The following is an 8,731-nucleotide window of genomic DNA, read 5'->3' as shown; positions in this document are numbered from 1 at the left end:
ACACACACACACACAAAAACCATCTATATGCTGTGTACAAGAGATTCATTTTAGACCCAAAGACACCTCCAGATTCAAAGCAAAGAGGCACAGAACCATTTACATGCTAATAGACATGAAAAGAAAGCTGGAATACCCATATTTATATCAGACAAACCAGATTTTAAGCCAAAAATGTAACAAGAGAAGAAGGACATTATATCATAATAAACGGGATTTCCAACAAGATGTAACAACTCTAAATATCTATGCCCTCAACTTGGGAGCAGCCAAATATATAAACAGATTAATAACAAAAATTAAAGAAACTCATTGCTAATGATACAATAATAGTAGGGGACTTTAACACCCCACTCACAGCAATGGACAGATCATCTAAGCAGAAGATCAACAAGAAAACAAGGGCTTTAAATGACACACTGGACAAGATGGACTTCACAGATACATTCAGAGCATTTCATCCTAAAGCAGCAGAATACACATTCTTTTCAAGTGCACATGAAACATTCTTCAAAATAGATCACATACTGGCCATAATGCTATGAAACTTGAAGTCAATCACAAGAAGAAATTTGGAAGGACCACAAATACATGGAGGTTAAAGAAGATCCTACCGAAGAATGAATAGGTCAACCAGGAAATTAAAGAAGAATTTAAAAAATACAGGGAAGCAAATGAAACTGAAAACAAGACAGTTCAAAACCTTTGGGATGCAGCAGAGGTGGTCCTAAGAGGGAAGTATATAGCAATACAGGACTTCCTCAAGAAGCAAGAAAAGTCTCAAATACACAACCTAACCTTACACCTAAAGGATCTAGAAAAATAACGGGGGGGGGGGGGAGACCTAAATTCAGCAGGAGAAGAGAAATAATAAAGATTAGAGCAGAAGTTAATCATATAGAAACCAAACCAAACCAAAACAAACAAACAAACAAAAAATAAACCATTAGAACACATCAACAAAACTAGGAGGTGGTTCTTTGAAAGAATAATCAGATTGATAAACCCCTAGCCAGACTTATCAAAAAGAAAAGAGAAAAGACCCAAAAAAAAATATAATCATGAATGAAAGAGGAGATCTCACAAACAACACCAAAGAAATACAAAAAATTATAAGAGAATATTATGAGCAATTATATGCCAATCAATTAGGCATTCTGGAAGAAATGGATAAATTCCTTGAAACACATAAACGACCAAAACTGAAACAGGAAGAAATAGAAAACCTGAACAGACCCATAGCCAGCAAAGAAATTGAATCAGTAATCAAAAATCTCCCAACACACAAGAGTTCAGGCCCAGATGGTTTCCCGGAGGAATTCTACAAAACATTTAAAGAAGAATTAATATCTATTCTTCTGAATCTGCGAAAGAAAGAAAGAAAGAAAGAAAGAAAGAAAGAAAGAAAGAAAGAAAGAAAGAAAGAAAGAAAGAAGGAAAGAAAGAAGGAAAGAAAGGAAGAAAGAAGAAAAGGAAAGGAAAGGAAAGGAAAGGAAAGGAAAGGAAAGGAAAGGAAAGAAAAGAAAAGAAAAGAAAAGAAAAGAAAAGAAAAGAAAAGAAAAGAAAAGAAGAAAAGAGAACTTCCAAGCTCATTCTATGAGGCCACCATTTCCTTGATCCAAAAGCAGACAAAGACCCCTCTAAAAGAGAGAATTACAAACGAATATCCCTGATGAACATGGATGCAAAAATTCTCACCAAGATACTAGCTAATAGGATGCAACAGTGCATTGAAAGGATTATTCACCACAACCAAGTGCAATTTATTCCTGGGCTGCAATGGTCATTCAATATTTGCAAATCAATCAAAGTGATACGCCACATTAATAAAAGAAAGGATAAGGACTATATGATTCTCTCAATAGATACAGAAAAAGCATTTCACAAAATACAGCATCCTTACTTGATAAAAACCCTCCACCATGTAAGGATAGAGGAAACATACCTGAACACCATAAAAGCCATACATGAAAGACCCAAAGCAAATATCATCTTGAGCAGGGATAAACTGAGAGCTTATCCCCTAAGGCCAGGAATAGGACAGGGATGTCCACTCTCACCACTATTGTTCAACACACTGCTGGAAGTCCTAGCCTCAGCAATCATACAACAAAAATAAAAGGCATCAAAATCAGCAAATAAGAAGTCAAACACTCACTCTTCACAGATGACATGATATTCTATGTAGAAAAACCAACGACTCCACCAAAAAATTGCTACAACTGAAGGAGGAATGCAGCAAAGTCACAAGATATAAAATCAAGGCACAGTAGTCAGTTGTATATCTATACACTAAAAATGAAGTAGCAGAAAGAGAAATCAAGGAATTGATCCTATTTACGATCATACCCAAAACCATAAGATACCTATGCATAAACCCAATCAAAAAGGTAAAAGATCTTTACTCTGAAAACTAGAGAACATTTATGAAAAAAATTGAAGATGACATAATTTAATAGAAAAAATACTCCATACTCATGGATTGGAAGAACAAATATTGTTAAAATGTCCATGCTACTCCAAGCAATTTACACATTCAGTGCAATCCCTATCAAAATACCATCAGCATTTTTCATAGAGCTGGAACAAACAATCCTGAAATCTCTATGGAACCACAAAAGACCCCGAATAGCCAAAAGAATATTGAAAAAGAAAACCAAAGCTAGAGGCATCACAATTCCTAACTTCAAGTGGTATTACAAAGCTGTAATCATCAAGACAGTATGACACTGGCACAAAAACAGACACATTGATGAATGGAACAGAATAGAGAACCCAGAAACGGACCCTCAACTCTATGGTCAACTAATCTTTGACAAATCAGGAAAGAATATCCAAAGGAAAAAAAAAAAAAAGACCGTCTCTTCAACAAATACTGTTTGGGAAAATTTGACAGCCACAGGCAGAAGAATGAAACTGGACCACTTTCTTACACCATACACGAAAATAAACCCAAAATGGATGAAAGACCTAAATGCGAGACAGGAATCCATTAAAATCCTAGAAAGGAATGTAGGCAGGAACCTCTGTGATTTCCGATGCAGCAACTTCTTGCTAGATATGTCTCCAGAGTCAAGAGAAACAAAAGCAAAAATGAACTATTGGGACTTCATCAGGATAAAAAGCTTTTGCACAGGAAAGGAAACAATCAAAACTAAAAGGCAACCTATGGAATGGAAGAAGATCTTTGCAAATGTCTTATCAGATAAAGGGCTAGTATCCAAAATCTATAAAGAACTTATCAAACTTAATGCCAAAAAAACCCTAAAAACTCTGGTCAGGAAATGCACAGAAGACATAGACAGACATTAAAGTATATATATATATACAGGAAAAAAAAGAGAGAAGGAAGCAAATCATAAGAGACTCAAGAATAGAGAACAAACTGAGGGTTGATGGAGGGAGGTGAGTGGGGGGATGGGCTAAATGAATGATGGGCACTAAGGAGAGAATTTGTTATGATGAGCACTGAGTGTTGTGTGTACATGATGAGTCAGTAAATTCTACTTCTGAAACCAGTATTACACTACACGTTAACTAGGATTTAAATAAAAATTTGAGAAAGAAAAAAAGCAAATATGAATGTCCAGCAGTCTTCTAATGTGACAGATAAAAAGGAGACTTGCAAAAATGCAATATTACAAAGATCCAATTTCTCCTTACCTTGCTTTTGGGGGAAAACAGTTATTTTTCACAAAAACAATTTTGTTCATTCAAAATGAGCTCACGAAAAAATTTTAAAACCCGTTTTATTCCTAATATGGTAAATATTGATAGATATAACCCACATACACAAAATTATCCTTGGAAGTCCTCACTAATTCTTTTTTTTTTTTTTTAAGATTTTATTTATTTATTTGACAGAGACAGAGACAGCCAGCGAGAGGGGGAACACAAGCAGTGGGAGAGGAAGAAGCAGGCTCCTAGCAGAGGATCCCGATGTGGGGCTCGATCCCATAACGCCGGGATCACGCCCTGAGCCGAAGGCAGACGCTTAACCGCTATGCCACCCAGGCTCCCCATGGAAGTCCTCACTAATTCTTAAGACTGTACAGATATCCTGAAAACAAAATGTTTGAGACTCACTGACTCAGCCGTGAGATGATGTGACAAGAGCATTCCGTGCAGGAGAAGAGGGGTCAGGACGAAGTCACAAATCCCTGGGGCTGTCTCTCAGGGTCCTGGCGCAAGGGCGGTGTCTGGGTCAGGGAAGCCCAGTGCTGGGGAGTCCCCATCTCCCCTGCTTTCACTTCTCCCGCTCACAGCCAGTCAGGTCCTCCTGCCGGGATACTCATGACGCGACCCCAGGTCGCACTCCCATTGGGTGTCGGGTTTCTAGAGAAGCCAATCAGCGTCATCGTGCTCCCCGCTTACAGTATTTTCTCTGGACCCCGGGTGACTCAGCTTCTTCCCAGAACATGTGGATGGCGGTCAGCCATCCCCGAACCCTCTTCCTGCTGCTACTGTCGGGGGCCCTGACCCTGACTGAGACCAGCGCTGGTGAGTGCGGGGTCGGGAGAGAAATCTCGGCAGCGTGGGAGGAGGGAGAAGGCTTCCGGACCCACCCAAGCGCTGCTCCGCCGCCTGGGACCTAGAGCACTCACCTCCGCCTCGCCCACACCGTGGTCCCGACTCTTCTCCCACGACTGCCCCTTTTCCGCTGCACAAGCCCCATCCCCCTCTCCTGCGCGCCGAATCCACTGGGCCCCGTGCCGCGCCTGGAGGAGGGTGGAGCGGTGTCTCACCCCCTCCGCGCCCGCAGGCTTCCATTCCCTCAGGTGTTTCCGCACGGTCATATCCCGACCTGGCAGCGCGGAGCCCCGGTACCTGGAGGTCGGCTATGTGGACGACGCGCAGTTCGTGCGGTTCGACAGCGACGGCGCGAGTCCGAGGGCTGAGCTGCGGGCGCCGTGGTTGGAGCAGGAGGGGCCGGAGTTTTGGGACTGGAAGACGCAGAACACCAGGACCTGCACACACATTCTCCGAGGGAGGCTGAACGAAGTGCGCGGCTACTACAACCAGAGCGAGGAAGGTGAGCGACGTGGGCTCGGGCCCAGGCCACGATCCCCACTCCCACTGACGGGCCGAGGTCACCCCGAATGTCTGGGGCCAAGAGCCACCCCGAGGCTGCGGTTTTCACCTGTCCCCAGAGCAGGGAAGAGCCGCTGGGGCCGCTACTGGGTTTTAAGTTTAGGCTTTCATGATGACCCGTGGTGGGGCGGGGCCAGGGTCTCACACCTTCCAGAGTATGATTGGCTGCGACATGGGGCCTGATGGACGCTTCCTTCGCGGGTACTTTCGTAACGCCTATGATGGCGCGGATTACATCACCCTGAATGAGGACCTGCGCTCCTGGACCGCGGCGAACTCAGAGGCGCAGATCACCAGACGCATGTGGGAGGCATCTGGTGTAGCCGAGAGGAGTAGGAACTACCTGGAGGGCTCGTGCATGGAGTGGCTCCGCAGGCACCTGAAGAATGGGAAGGAAACGCTGCAGCGCTCAGGTACCAGCGACCTCCCGGATCCCCACTCCACTGGGGCTGGCTTTCCACAGGGAAGGGAGAATGGACTCAGTGTCAGAATACCGCCCCTTCCGTGGGTGGGGAGAAGGAGATCCCTCTTGGAGTTCATATTACCACTAGAGAGTGGCTCCCCTAGAGGGCTGCTTTTCTCTGAAGAACAACTGAGGAATCCAGTCTCTCCCTGGAGGCAGGTGGAGACCATACCTGAAATAACCCATCAGCAGCTCCCTTCCATCCTGGCAGCCACCTTGTGAACCCTGATTTTCCCTCTCAAGGCCTTGTTCTCAATCTGAGAACAGCTTTGGAGGTCTGACTTCAGGTTTTGAGTCATTGACCCTCCACTGCAGTCAGGACCCTAGTGTGCTCCCCACTTGAGACCTGTACTGTCTTGTCCTGGGATCTCTCCTTGATTCTAAAGCATTATTCCAGATCCCCTGTACTAAGCTGGTGTCAGGGTTTTGTGCTTTTTCCTTCTAAACCAATTGTCCTTTCCAGCCTTAGAATGGTCACAAGTGCTGCTGTAGTGATCTGACAAGGTAACCAAAAGTGTGGATTTCCTGATTCTTCTTCCTCAGAATCCCCCAAAAGACAAGTGACCCGCCATCCCATCTCTGACCATGAGGTCACCCTGAGGTGCTCGGCTCTGGGGTTCTACCCTGCGGAAATCACCCTGACCTGGCAGCGAGATGGGGAAGACCAGAACCAGAACATAGAGTCTGTGGAGACAGGCCTGCAGGAGATGGGACCTTCCAGAAGTGGGCGGCTGTGGTGGTACCTTCTGGAGAGGAGCAGAGATATACATGCCATATACAGCACAAGGGACTGCCCGAGCCCCTCACCTTGAGATGGGGTAAGGAGGGGCTTGGGGTGGAGCCTCTTTTCAGAGAAAGTAGGTCTGCAACAGAACATCTGTGAGGTCATGACTCAAGCCTGAGGTCTGGGGCCCTCACCTTCCCTTCCCTTCCCTTCCCAGAGCCACCTCCTCAGCCCACCATCCCCATCATGGGCATCATTGCTGGCCTGGTTCTCCTTGTGGTCACTGGAGCTGTGGTGGTTGGAGCTATGATGTGGAGGAAGAAGCACACAGGTAGAGAAGGGAGTGGGGGGAATCTGAGTTTTCCTGTTCCACTGGGAGGTTTTAAGCCCTTGGTAGAAGCTTGTCCTGCCTTGTTAATGAGAAGTACCATCTATATACATGTGCTTGGCCACTCTGGAACCAATTGCTAGCCCTCACTCCTTAGTAAAGACTTGTGCAAATGAAGGACAAATTTTTCACTTTTATTCTGGTGTTGGGGACCTGATCCCCAGCAGCTGACCTCCAGGTAGACAGTCCAGTGCCCCTACGTATCCTTTCTTCCTGTTTTCTAAATCAGCCATGAGTCTTCAGTTAATAGTTCTGGAAACTTCATTTTGGTAGAGGACTCGGGTATTCCTCTGGATACCATAGTCCAGCCTTCTCCCTGGCCTCTGACATGATAGTTTCTTCCCACAGGTGGAAAAGGAGGGAGCTACTCACAGGCTGAAAGTAAGTATGTAGGGAGTGATCTTTGAGACCCTGGGATAGTGTAGATGGGACCCCATGGGGGAAATCAGCCACCCCATAGCTCCTCCTTTAGTCTCATCTCTTGTGGGTTCTGACCACATCCTGTTTTTTCTACCCCAGGCAGTGACAGTGCAGGGCTCTGAGGTGTCTCCCAAGACTCATAAAGGGGAGACCCTGGAGGGCCTGAAGTGGGGAGGGGTTGGGGCAGAGGAGACATGACTGGGTTATGAGGATTCTTTGAGTGGGACATTGTAAGCATGTGGTGGGCTGTGGAGATGTCAACACTTCCATGATTGACCTGAATTTGTTCATGATTATTTTCTTTCACAGTGTGAGCCAGCTGCCTTGTAGGGGACTGAGTGATGCAAGATTTATTTACACTCTCACTTTTTTGACATCAAGAGCCCCCGACATCTCTATCTGCTAAAGGTGTCAGAATATGTATATGTTCCTATTAGCATAATACGAGGAGGTGGGGAGACTGGTCCAACCTTACCCTACGTGATACCCTACATGACCCCTTCCCAAACTAACCTGTGTTCTCTTCCCTGACATGCTTTCCTGTTCTAGCAGAGACGGGACTGGGTCATCCCCATCCCTCCCTGTCTTTACTTCATGTTTGCCTGAGAAGTAATATTTTACTTCTCTATTGAAAATCTGGATATGAATTTGTTTTTTCTATTCTTGTCATATAGGACTAGTGTGGTAATAAAGGAGAAGACTCCTAAAGTTGAGATAGGAAATCAATGGAAGCACTGAGAACCTTCCAGAATCTGCCAAATTGCTGTGCAGTCTGTGGTAGGTAGGACAGGAGAGGCTGTGAGCAGCCAAGTGTGGACAGAACTGTGCCTGGTTAGTACTCGGTGCATTGTGGGCTTTAACATGGTCACTTCTCAATTGAGTCATCTTTGCTATTCCCTAGTCCCATCAGTGGAACCTTGTCCCACCAGGACTTGTGATCACAGGGACTCAGACATCACCTGTCTCTAGGCCATGGGCATTAAGAGCTTCCTGTGACCAGGTCAGCCTAGGCTCTGGCTTGGATCAGGCCCTGAGCCCCCAAATTTGGGTGGTTTTTTTTTTTCTTTGTTTTTATAGAGAATTAGACCTATTCTTATTCTTGTGTATGAGTTTTGGTCTCATTTTCCTCTGGCGTTCCCGAGTCTGTGACAGTCATGGGAGTCCTATGGCCTCCCATTGTTCCCACAAAGCCCAGTGAGCCTCTGCACACAGAAGTCTCTGTGGTATCACAGTATAAATTTTCAGACTCATTCATCTCTTCTCCTCCTTCTAGGTCTGTTCTGGATCATTCTTTCCATCTTTTCCTCATCTTTTTTAAAATGCAGATTCTGGAGTGAGAGAAAGGATCTGATCATTTCTCGTCTTTATTTAATTTCAGTTAGCTTTTGTCTTCTCTGCTCACCTACCTGCCCCTCTGCCCATAGATCTCGTGATCCTAGTCCTGGTTCCGCTCCTAATTCATACAGTGATAAAGCAGTGTCTAATTTGAATTCACGTCTATCTCGAATATATGATCCGTAAGCCTAGGTACAACTTTTCTGAAGAGCTATAATTGTTTCCTGTGCGTGCAGGTGTGGTGTGCAATAGAGGCAATGGGGGTGGACAGGGGAGACCAGCAATGGGGAGAAAAGTGGTAGCTTCCACA

At 45.2% G+C, this 8,731-nt stretch overlaps 1 pseudogene across 1 annotated transcript; it reads left to right on the top strand.

Annotated features, from left to right (window-relative positions):
* Positions 1-4,293: 4,293 nt before the first annotated feature.
* On the top strand, positions 4,294-8,149 carry LOC123785045 (class I histocompatibility antigen, Gogo-OKO alpha chain-like; annotated as a pseudogene). Its single transcript, XR_015721432.1, has 7 exons — positions 4,294-4,500; positions 4,763-5,032; positions 5,229-5,504; positions 6,098-6,372; positions 6,496-6,609; positions 7,015-7,047; positions 7,396-8,149. The product of XR_015721432.1 is annotated as a class I histocompatibility antigen, Gogo-OKO alpha chain-like (transcript).
* The last annotated feature ends 582 nt before the right edge of the window (positions 8,150-8,731 follow it).

The sequence above is a fragment of the Ursus americanus genome, chromosome 24 (genome assembly GCF_024610735.1).
Source record: "Ursus americanus isolate L20-20 chromosome 24, mUrsAme1.1.p, whole genome shotgun sequence".
NCBI lineage: Eukaryota > Metazoa > Chordata > Mammalia > Carnivora > Ursidae > Ursus > Ursus americanus.
Note: the sequence above shows the minus strand (reverse complement) of the source record. Positions and strands in the feature narration are given on the sequence as shown.